We start from the raw sequence: 12,906 nt of genomic DNA, 5'->3' as shown, positions 1-12,906 counted from the left end.
TCGTTCAGATTCGTGACCGCTCTACCAAAATTTTGTACCGCAAAAAGACACGCCGTCGATACGCTCATTTGAAGTATCCACCGGATATCGGTGTTGGATTCGTGTCCGATACAGATACGCTAGCACCATGAGAAAATCCGTGCTTCATAGATTCTAGTATGTTATTTTCTAATATGGTGTCTTTATATATTATTATGAACTTTAGGGCAACTTTGTTTGGAATGTTAATGGTCATAACAAAAATAAAATATTATAATAATGATATATATATTATTATATATGTATTAAACTATTAATAAGCAAAACTCACGTAATTTTCGATAGAGAGATATTGGTCCTTTATTAAATGTCTCCCGAAATTATTCACAAATAATATATAAAGACTACACGTACTTATTAATCGGTGGTCCAATAATAATGTTAATAATGTTATTTCTTAAAAAAAAAAGAGAAAAACAAACTAATATGCATGCAGGTCAAATTATTGATTAATTAACATTAATTATCAGGCATTTGACCAAGACTACACTAATAATACAGAAGAAGATAGAAGATAGCACGCGCATTTTTATCGTTAATTAATCACTGGCTTAAAATAAATTTAAAACATGGCATGCACATTGCACATTTTCCCCCTTAGTCAACAAATAATATATATAACATTTTTTATTTAATAAAAATATGATAACCTTTTCAATATATAAATACTATTATTTTGAATTTTTTTACCTTAATTATTTAAACCTGTTTTTATTAGCTAGGGTTAAATATATGAGCACGGCAACATTTTGTATAGAAATTGAAAATTAATGATTAAGATACGATAATTTACCCCAAGAAAAAACGAGTTTAACCATCACATTACTTATTAAAAAAAAAAAACACACACACATATTTGAAAATATAATTTTTGTTTTCACATATTATTTCGCGTATATATATAGTAATATTATTGCTGAAAACAAATATCTCAATCCTCACATGCACGATTATATTAATGAAACCACTTTAATAAAGATACTAAAAATATTTTTTTTTAAAAACATTTATATATGTAATATTATTATTAGACATTTTTATTAAATTGATTAATAATTTATTTTTTAACAAATCAGAACAAAATTGATTTATTATAGTAATAATAATAAACCTAATTGTCTACATTATAATTATTAGACTCGATTTAATCCGATCGAAATACACAATTTAAACCGAATATCCTTAAATTTTTTGATAAAAGATAAATATATTTCTAATTTCTTATTTTGTAGACATTTAAATCCCTAAAAATTAAAAAATATAATTAGATCCCTAAAAATTAAGTTTATTGTTATTATTATAAAAAAAATCGATTTTATTCTAATTTGTTAAGAAATTAAAAAAATAACCAATTCATTAATACGTTCAATAATAATGCGATACATAAGCATCTTTACAAAAAAAAATATTTTACGCGTCTTTATGAGAACACCCCATTAATTATAACAAACAATATAACAATCCCTAATTCTCAAGCTGCTTGATATACTACTATAATTATTATTACATACATAGATAATAGACCACCTATATATATTTTTTCTTTTTTCTTTTTTTAAAGAAGCCAACTCTTTTCTACAAATGGGGACATTTTTTTAAAAAAATTATCCCTTAATAGATAGGGCACTTATAATGTCTACTTCTTCATTGAAGGATTGCCTCTAATATTGGTACATATATCATAGTTATGAGAAGTTGGTATAATTAACCGAAGACTTTTTTTATAGGTGGGTGCAAATCCAACAAAGAGCACCACTGGTTAAATGATCATATCACATTCAAATAAAATGGCCCCCACTAAACAAAATAAAGCTGAAAATTAATAAGGAAGAAGTAAGCAGATAAAAGCATAATTTAGTTTGATTTGACTTTGATGGAAACACATAAAAAAAATTAGAAAGTCAGTTAAATTGTATTATTTTTTTCAGCAATTATTTCTTAATATTTAAAAGTATAGACTAAAAATATATTATTAAATTATTAAAATAAATAAATTAAATTAATAACTAAAAATAATAAATTCTGATAACTATTTAAATATTTTTTGTATATTTCATGCATCATTCAAATCCTCCTCCCTTTTGTTTATATACGAGTTAAAACAAAAAGGGAACCTTAAAAAAAAAAACCCTTGAAAAAATATTTTTAAATTTTTAATTTGTTTGCATATCTATTTAGCTAATAAGAAGAATGAATTTTGAGAAGTTAATTAGTTTTTGCCTATTTTGTAATTTCTCTTTATCCAAACACAGTTTACTAAAGAATTTACTCTATTTTTACCGTACCCTAACCAAACATAACCTAAATTAAAGCGGGTTTTAAAATTGCATGACTTATATAGTGTAAATTATAAATAACTATATTTGACTCTAAAATGCTTATAGTTATATAGAATAAACATTTTTTTTTGCTCAATTATAATCACATCTACTAATATAAACGGTACATGTATTAACTCAAATAAGAATAACATGCATGATTGACTCAACCATATCATAAAGGGCATTTATTACCACAATCATATATGTCTGCTTAATTAATAAAATAATAAACTTTATATATAATAAATTTTATAGACCTAACTGAACTATATATAATAAACTTTAACTTTTAGGTCATGACAGTTAAAAAAAAAGGTAAACACGAGGAGTATGAAGAATTAGTTTTATATTAAAAAAAAAGTTATTAAATAAGAAATTCGTTAATTTAACGTTTTTTTTTTTGAATTTTTCTGGTGATTAAGAATTCTCTAAAATGGCCCAACAATAATTCTAACCAGGCTAGTATATATCTCTTGTTATATTAAGTTGCGTTTGATGCTGAGAATATGATAAGATAAGACATCGAAAAAAAGATACAGAAGACACAGAGATATAAAAGTGTTCTTGTATTTTGTTTGATGATAAATTATAATAAATTATAAAAGTTTAATTTATTCTCATTTTTTTATTAAAAATTTTTAAAAAGAAAAATATAATAATAAAAATTAAATTATAAAAAATTAATAAAAATAATAAAAAAATTATGTATCTATATTTTTCTCATCAGTATAAATATAAAATATATTAATTCAGTGTATTTAAACATAATTTTTTTATTTATATCTTATTTAATAAATACAATTTTATATTTTTATATTTCTATCCCAGTATTTTGTACGTTTAAATTAAATAAACACAATCTTAAAATGATAAATAATCTGTATACTAAATATACAGAAATTTTCAGTTAGGATGTTAAACCCATTATTGAATTGTAAAAAGATGTAATTGGATAAATAAAGTCAACAATAATTTAACTACTTGGATTAAGCTCAAACAACAAAGTAAAATAAAACCACATCAAATTTTATTGGCGTCTAAAGAAATTTATATTATTATATTTTATCAATAAATAAAAGTGTACAACATGTTCCAATAATTGGTTCGAAGTTTAACTAATAAAACGAATTACGAAATTTGTGTGTACTTTCGATGATATGATATTTCATTCGCCATCTATATATTCATGAAAAAATGGAAAAAGAAATATAATTGATGGTAACCAAGATATATTTCATGTGTTCATCATCATCATCATTGTCCTTAGCTATGAAACGAAAACCCCATCAATATATGAGGAGCGTGAAATTGTTAACATGTTTGTGTGTCGTTTGTGTATGATATAATAATTAAGAACATCACTTATAATTATTGTTATATATCAATTCATATTAATTATTGATTGTCAATTATATATTTTGTCAACTTGGGTAGGTTGTTTGTTAGGTTTGTGCTGTACGAAGAATCTCTTCTTATATGAATAAGGACATCCCAACTAAAAATCAATATATAAATATATAACAGAAAGTGCATGAATATATAAATAAGAAAAAGTGTATGAATTAATTTTTGAGTCAACCACAAATAAATTTCTGTATTTTTTTATTTCGAAAATAAATAATTTTTTATTAATTAAAAATACAAAAACGTCTCTTATTTTTTAAAATACAAGACATCGTGAAAGACCGATTTGTCTTTATATATTTTGGATAGAAGGACATAAATGTTTCGTATTTTAGAAGGTTATGAATATTTTTGTATTTTCAATTAATAAAAAATCTATTTGTCTTCGAATTAAAAAGTTAGGAATCTATTTATCTTTTTTTTTTTAGTTAGTTAATATTAGTCAATACTAAAATTTATGATTTATGATTTAGAGTACAATATTAAAGATTAAAAAATTATATATAATTTAAGATTTATAATTTAAAATAAATAAAATAATTTTAAAAATTTATTTAATGTTGGCTAAAAAGTTTTGGTTTTCTAATATTATTTTATAAATGAATAGGAAAATAAAAATAGTAAGTAATATTTTACACATCAACTCGATTATAAAGACTAGTGGCTCAACAGGCACTATCGTGCCTGTTCAGCCGCTTTTCTATTGTTTCGAAGAATTTAAAATTATATTATTTACTTTTCAAATTTATTAGATAAATATTTTTTTATTTTAATATTGACGTGATCTTATTTATATCATATTTTGTTGAAATTAAAATTACTATAAAACACTTTAAAATGTTAAATTATAAAACCACACAATAAAGAGGTAATATAAAATCATCATAGTTTAAAGTTCTAGGTAATATATGAGGTGAAATATTCGATAGAATAAATTTTTATTCTCAACTATTCTAAAATATACAAAAAGTATTTTCAGAATGATAATACTTATATTGTATTTCATTTTTTTGGTGACTTTCTATTGTATTTTTTTAAAAATTTTGAATGCCGTCTATTAATTTATAATATTTTTAATTTAATTTTTTAAATTTATTATGACAAAATAACGATATAATGAAGTTTTTGTCCGCTAAAATTGCGAAAATATTTTTAAAAATTAGTTTATTCATTGTACTTTATTTTGTTTTTTTTTTGGGCGTTTATGTTATATTCCATACATTATTAAATTTTAATTTGATAATTTTTTTATCATCAAGGACTTATTATTTAGTTACTGTAATTTAATTAAGATTTATTTGTCATCACTAAATGATGTTATGTGTATTATGGTTATTGCCATTAAATAATATTAAATAATATTTGTAGTAGCATTTTTTTAGTTTGTACTTAAATTAGTTATTCAACAAAAATTTATTCGGTAACTCATAAAAATATATACAATGTTATCTATATTTTTAATTTGAGAATTTTTAGTTTAGTTACCTATTGACTTATAATATTTAATATAGTGTTTTGATATTTTTAAAAAATTAGAACACATTTTGCCATGACCAAATTTTACTATCTATGTAAATTTTTAATTGGGTAAAGATTCTATAATAAAAAGGATCCATATAATTTATACAATACATTAATAAATACATGAGATAAAATAAGATATATTTTTGTACTATTTTACAATAGTTGTTATTTTGTGTTTAAGGTAGATCTTTTCTAATTTTACTATTTAATTTTAAAAGATATATGTTGTTACCAAAATTTTATTACAAAGTTATTGTTATTATTAGTCTTATGAATGTATTGCCTATTTAAAATTTATAATATTTGTTAATTATTTGTTTTATTTTTTTTATTATAGAATTCATAATTTTGTTTAACAGAAGGCATTTTATATAGTAGTGCACAATATCAAACCTCTTAATTTATTCAATACAAAAAATATTTTAAATGAATATTATGCGATGAAGATAAAATATTAAAAATACAAGTAGAGCAAGTGAGTACTAACTTCATATTTGCATGGCTTTTAGTATTGTTTGTATCTGATTCATTATAAGAGATTGATTGAGGCATTATTTAGTAGCAGTGGTGTATGTCTCGACCTACACTAATACAAAAAAAAAATACAAACTTAATATGTTTTAGATTATCTTAAAAGAATTAAAAATTAGTTCTCAGAAACCAAATCAAATCGCGTAAATTAAGTTAATTAATTTTGTTGATCTTCTATATTAATATTTAATGTATAGGCAAAATGACTTAAAACGACGTTATTACATGTTTTGAATATATAGGGTACTAACCAGTTAGGACATCACCACATTTTTTACTTGAACAACTTCATTATAATGTGATTCCAGACCTATATTTTTAAAGAGCAATACAGATAATAAGCATAATTTGAATTCATAAGATTAAAATTAGTTATCATGATTAAAGTTAACTTTTATGTCGCGTATAAAGGTGATTTTAATTATTTTAAATTTGTTTAATTTTATTCTGAAACAGAGAATATTTTAAAAATAATATTCTTCTATTATATTTTTTTCATTGATTTTTTTTAAAGTTTGAATATCGTCCATTAATTTGTGACATTTTTAAATTTATTTTTTTAATTTATTATGATAAATTAACAATATGATGAGTATTTTGTTCGTTAAGATTGCAGAAATATTTTTTAAAAAATAGTTTATTTGTTATACTCTAATTTATCTTTATTTTTTGTATTTATATTTTAACATTTCACATTAGGAATTTATTACATATTTAATATTATTAAATTAATATATTTTTTAATAATAAATAATGTTACGTGTCTCATGATTATTATTATTATTGGCTGATATAGTAGTATTTTTTTATAATTGATATTTAAGATAGTTATTCAATAAAAATTGATTCAGTAACTCATATAAATATGTAAAGCGTTATCTATGTTTTTAATTTTAGAATTTGAAAATTATATATCCAATCACTATTTGTAATATTTAATATAGTATTTAGATTTTTTATAAAATTATGACCCATTTTACCGTGATCAAATTTTGGCATTTGTTAAATTTTTAAATGGAAAATAATTTTATAATAAGAAGGATTAATTTTTATTTATGCCATGTATTTAAATACATGAGATGAAATATCAATATTATTGTATTCTTCTTCTATCATTATGTTTGTATTTAAGTCAGAATTCTCCTGGTTTTATTTTAAAATTATAAAAAATATATATTATTACCAAAATTTTAAAATATGAAAATATATAAATTAAAATAGAAACTAAAAAAATTAAATTAAAATATATTAAAAATCATTATGTTACATTAATTTAACACAATATATAAATATTATTTTGATAATAAAATTATTATGTTTGACAACTTTTTATAATTATCTTATAACGTAATATTTTTTTGTTTAAAATGACTTTATTTATTTTTTTAATATGAGAATGCAAATGCATATTTTTTTATTTTTAATATTTTATCCCAATCATCTACATTAATTTAAAATATAAATATTTTTTTGTAATAAATTTATAATAAAAATTTTAGTTAAAGAGTACTCAATACTTCTTTTAATAATTTAGAGCAATAAATTTATTTTTATTTTATAGTTATTACTTTGTAAAATATATTTAATCACTCAAATTAAAAAATACACATGACAAAAAATAAGCGATATGATAATATTTTTTCTCTTTATTCTATTTGTTATTATTAGTTTTATGAATACATTGTTTATTTTAATTTTTTAATTATTTATATACTATATGGTAAAGATGAAATATTAAAAAAATTATTATTTTGTCTACTAAATTTATTTTATGAAATAAATTATGTAAGGATATACGAAGTCTAAAAAAAATTGGACACCAAATTTTAGTAACTTTTTGTATTTTTTATTAAAGAGTGCTCTGTTATATATGTAATTTTTTTTAAGTTAATTAATAAGCATCAGAAATATATAAATAGTGTATATTAATTTAATTAATTTTGTTATAGAATACCAACCAGTTATGTTACTACAATGTCTGTTATTTGGACCAACTCCATTATCACGCGCTTTCCATTCTAGATTTTTTAAAGAGTAGAATACAGATATTAAGCAAAAATTGAATTTATAGCCGAAAAAATTAAATTATCATAATACATGTTAAGTTTTATGTTACCTGAAACAAAATGATGATGATGATGGGTGGCTGTTACCATTTGTCTAATTGTAGTGAATTCTGTACTTGACAATGGATTTGGAATAGAAATTATATTAGTTGATATAATATGATTGTTGATTCGTTGAATTTTCTAATTATATTTGTCAGAACATAAGGTAGCAAGACACAAAGAAAAAAAATGATTACAAGAGCACGATTGAAAGTGAAACAGATATTTAACTCTCTTGAGTAAAGTACGATTGAAGATGCATAAATTTTTGTTACTGAGAGTGAATCTGTATTTAAATTGAATACGTATTAATAGTTTTTTTATTGAAAGTGAATCAACTTTAAATTCTGTGGGGTTGAAAGTGAATCAGTTTTAAATTTGTCGTGGGTTAAAGTCAGTTTTCGAAAAAATAAAATAAAATAAAAAGAATTGAGTAGCTAGTAGCAGTTTTTTTTATTGAAATCTATTTTTAAGTCCTGTCATAGGATAAAGCCAATTTTTAATAAAACGAAAACAGGGTAAAATAAGAAGAAAAAATTGGATACCACAATTCCATATCCCATTATATATTTGTATAGATAATATTTTTTTAGTAATTATTCATTAATAAATGTTGCATTAATGATTCTGTTTATTATATTTCAATGTGTTTATTTCAATTAGACTCAATAAATTACCAAAATTCAAGCTTATTATCTTAAACTTCTTCCTTGATCATATGGTTAGAATCGTTTAACAGAAGTTCTTCAGACCATAAAATTTTTAAAGTAAAAGAAAAATACAATAAAACATATTAGAAAACCTAAAAAAATAAAATAATTTTTAAAATAGAATATATATAAGAAAAATAATAAATTAAAACTTACTTGACCTATGACAGAAAAATAAAGAGAACGAAATAATCATGAAAGTTGAAATAACGAAAAATATATAACACAATTCTTATCTTAACACATTTAAATGTTATATGTCAATCTAATAATTAATAAAAAATAATATTATCCAATGTAAAATAAATTAAAAAAAAGAAAGAGATTAACAAAATCAATTAACAAAGTTCTTATCTTAAGTTGCCAGATTATTTAAAAAATCAATTAACAAAGTTCGTATTTTACTATATTTATTATATTTATTGTGTTATATGTCAATCTAATAATTAATAAAAAATAATATTTTTTAATATAGAACATATTAAAAATAAAGAAAAAAATTAACAAAATATACTTAGAGATTTTTCATTCTACCATTGGTAAGTATAAATTTTTTTACATCTTTTATATGCCAATTGTATGACAGATGAATAATATTAAATTAATTAATCTTTTTGCAATAATTTAAAAAATTAGTAATGTCAATTTTAGTACTCTTTATAAATAAATGTCAAATTCAATACTTTACATAATTAATAGTTTGGATAGTTTAAGAAATTATAAACATAGACTTTAATAATACGTATCAATTAATAAACATAGACTTTGATAATACGTATCAAACAATACAAAAAAAATATTGATAAATGTTAATAAATATAGAATATATTTATAGATAAATTTTAGTACTATAGAATATATTTGAGTAGTAGTGCTCGATCTATAATTATACAAAAAAAATACAAACTTTAGATGAAAAAATGGAATAAGATAAAGAGTACTTGTCCTTTGAATTTCTTTTAAAAATTAAAAATTAGTACTCAAGAATAAAATAAACCGTAAATATAAAATACCAACCACTTGTATTATCATATTATTATTTTTCAAAAGGCACCTGTATTTGGTAATGGAATTGGCATAGAAATTGTATCAACTTCCTTGTCAAATTCTCTCACAATGATTTGCAGGTGTCCCTTTCTTAGTAAATGCATGTCAGAACCAAAAGATAGCAAGATGCAGAAAAAAGGATCGACAACAGTGAGGAATATTTATAAGTGGAGCAGTTATTTAATTTCCTCACGATTGCAGCAGTTATTTAATGGGTTAATGACTTTTTTTGTTAATTATAAACAAAAATGTATTATTATTATTTTGTCCATAAATTTGATTTGTAAAATAAATTATTTGAGGGTAAATGGTGTCTATAAAAATTGGACACCAAACTCTGGTATTGGCTTTATATATTGGTATAGATAAATATTTTTTTGTAATAAATTTATAATAAAAATTTTAGTTAAAGAGTACTCAATACTTCTTTTAATAATTTAGAGCAATAAATTTATTTTTATTTTATAGTTATTACTTTGTAAAATATATTTAATCACTCAAATTAAAAAATACACATGACAAAAAATAAGCGATATGATAATATTTTTTCTCTTTATTCTATTTGTTATTATTAGTTTTATGAATACATTGTTTATTTTAATTTTTTAATTATTTATATACTATATGATAAAGATGAAATATTAAAAAAATTATTATTTTGTCTACTAAATTTATTTTATGAAATAAATTATGTAAGGATATACGAAGTCTAAAAAAAATTGGACACCAAATTCTAGTAACTTTTTGTATTTTTTATTAAAGAGTGCTCTGTTATATATGTAATTTTTTTAAGTTAAATAATAAGCATCAGAAATATATAAATAGTGTATATTAATTTAATTAATTTTGTTATAGAATACCAACCAATTTTTTAATGGACCAACTCCATTATCACGCGCTTTCAATTATAGATCTTTTAAAGAGTAGAATACAGATGTTAAGCAAAAATTGAATTTATAGCCGAAAAAATTAAATTATCATGATACATGTTAAGTTTTATGTTACCTGAAACAAAATGATGATGATGTTGATGGGTGGCTCTTACCATTTGTCTAATTGTAGTTAATTCTGTACTTGACAATGGATTTGGAATAGAAATTATATTAGTTGATATAATATGATTGTTGATTCGTTGAATTTTCTAATTATATTTGTCAGAACATAAGGTAGCAAGACACAAAGAAGAAAAATGATTGCAAGAGCACGATTGAAAGTGAAACAGATATTTAACTCTCTTGAGTAAAGTACGATTGAAGACGCAGAAATTTTTGTTACTGAAAGTGAATCGGTATTTAAATTGAGTACGTATTAATAGTTTTTTTATTGAAAGTGAATCAACTTTAAATTCTGTGGGGTTGAAAGTGAATCAGTTTTAAATTTGTCGTGGGTTAAAGCCAGTTTTCGAAAAAATAAAATAAAATAAAAAGAATTGAGTACCTAGTAGCAGTTTTTTTATTGAAATCTATTTTTAAGTCCTGTCATAGGATAAAGCCAATTTTTAATAAAAAGAAAATAGGAGTAAAATAAGAAGAAAAAATTGGATACCACAATTCCATATCCCATTATATATTGGTGTAGATAATATTTTTTTTAGTAATTATTCATTAATAAATGTTGCATTAATGATTCTGTTTATTATATTTCAATGTGTTTATTTCAATTAGACTCAATAAATTATCAAAATTCAAGCTTATTATCTTAAACTTCTTCCTTGATCATATGGTTAGAATCGTTTAACAGAAGTTCTTCAGACCATAAAATTTTTAAAGTAAAAGAAAAATACAATAAAACATATTAGAAAACCTAAAAAAATAAAATAATTTTTAAAATAGAATATATATAAGAAAAATAATAAATTAAAACTTACTTGACCTATGACAGAAAAATAAAGAGAACAAAATAATCATGAAAGTTGAAATAACGAAAAATATATAACACAATTCTTATCTTAACACATTTAAATGTTATATGTCAATCTAATAATTAATAAAAAATAATATTATCCAATATAAAATAGATTAAAAATAAGAAAGAGAGTAACAAAATCAATTAACAAAGTTCTTATCTTAAGTTGCTAGATTATTTAAAAAATCAATTAACAAAGTTCGTATTTTACTATATTTATTATATTTATTGTGTTATATGTCAATCTAATAATTAATAAAAAATAATATTTTTTAATATAGAACATATTAAAAATAAAGAAAAAAATTAACAAAATATACTTAGAGATTTTTCATTCTACCATTGGTAAGTATAAATTTTTTTACATCTTTTATATGCCAATCGTATGACAAATGAATAATATTAAATTAATTAATCTTTTTGCAATAATTTAAAAAATTAGTAATGTCAATTTTAGTATTCTTTATAAATAAATGTCAAATTCAATACTTTACATAATTAATAGTTTAGATAGTTTAGGAAATTATAAACATAGACTTTAATAATACGTATCAATTAATAAACATAGACTTTGATAATACGTATCAAACAATACAAAAAAATATTGATAAATTTTAATAAATATAGAATATATTTATAGATAAATTTTAGTACTATAGAATATATTTGAGTAGTAGTGCTCGGTCTATAATTATACAAAAAAATACAAACTTTAGATGAAAAAATGGAATAAGATAAAGAGTACTTGTCATTTGAATTTTTTTTAAATTAAAAATTAGTACTCAAAAATAAAATAAACCGTAAATATAAAATACCAACCACTTGTATTATCATGACGTCTATTATTATTTTTCAAAAGGCACCTGTATTGGGTAATGGAATTGGCATAGAAATTGTATCAACTTCCTTGTCAAATCCTCTCACAATGATTTACAGGTGTCCCTTTCTTAGTAAATGCATGTCAGAACCAAAAGATAGCAAGATGCATAAAAAAGGATCGACAACAGTAAGGAATATTTATAAGTGGAGCAGTTATTTAATTTCCTCACGATTGCAGCAGTTATTTAATGGGTTAATGACTTTTTTTGTTAATTATAAACAAAAATGTATTATTACTATTTTGTCCATAAATTTGATTTGTAAAATAAATTATTTGAGGGTAAATGGTGTCTATAAAAATTGGACACCAAACTCTGATATTAGCTTTATATATTGGTATAGATTATTGTAAAAATTTTGAATAATAAACTATAGTGATTTGACAAGCGAAAAAGAAAAAGAAATTATATTACTATTAGAAGAATAGTAATATATTTA

Source organism: Arachis hypogaea, chromosome 7 (assembly GCF_003086295.3).
Source record: "Arachis hypogaea cultivar Tifrunner chromosome 7, arahy.Tifrunner.gnm2.J5K5, whole genome shotgun sequence".
Taxonomy (NCBI): domain Eukaryota; kingdom Viridiplantae; phylum Streptophyta; class Magnoliopsida; order Fabales; family Fabaceae; genus Arachis; species Arachis hypogaea.
The sequence above is the reverse complement of the archived record's forward strand: the minus strand, read 5'-3'. Positions refer to the sequence as shown.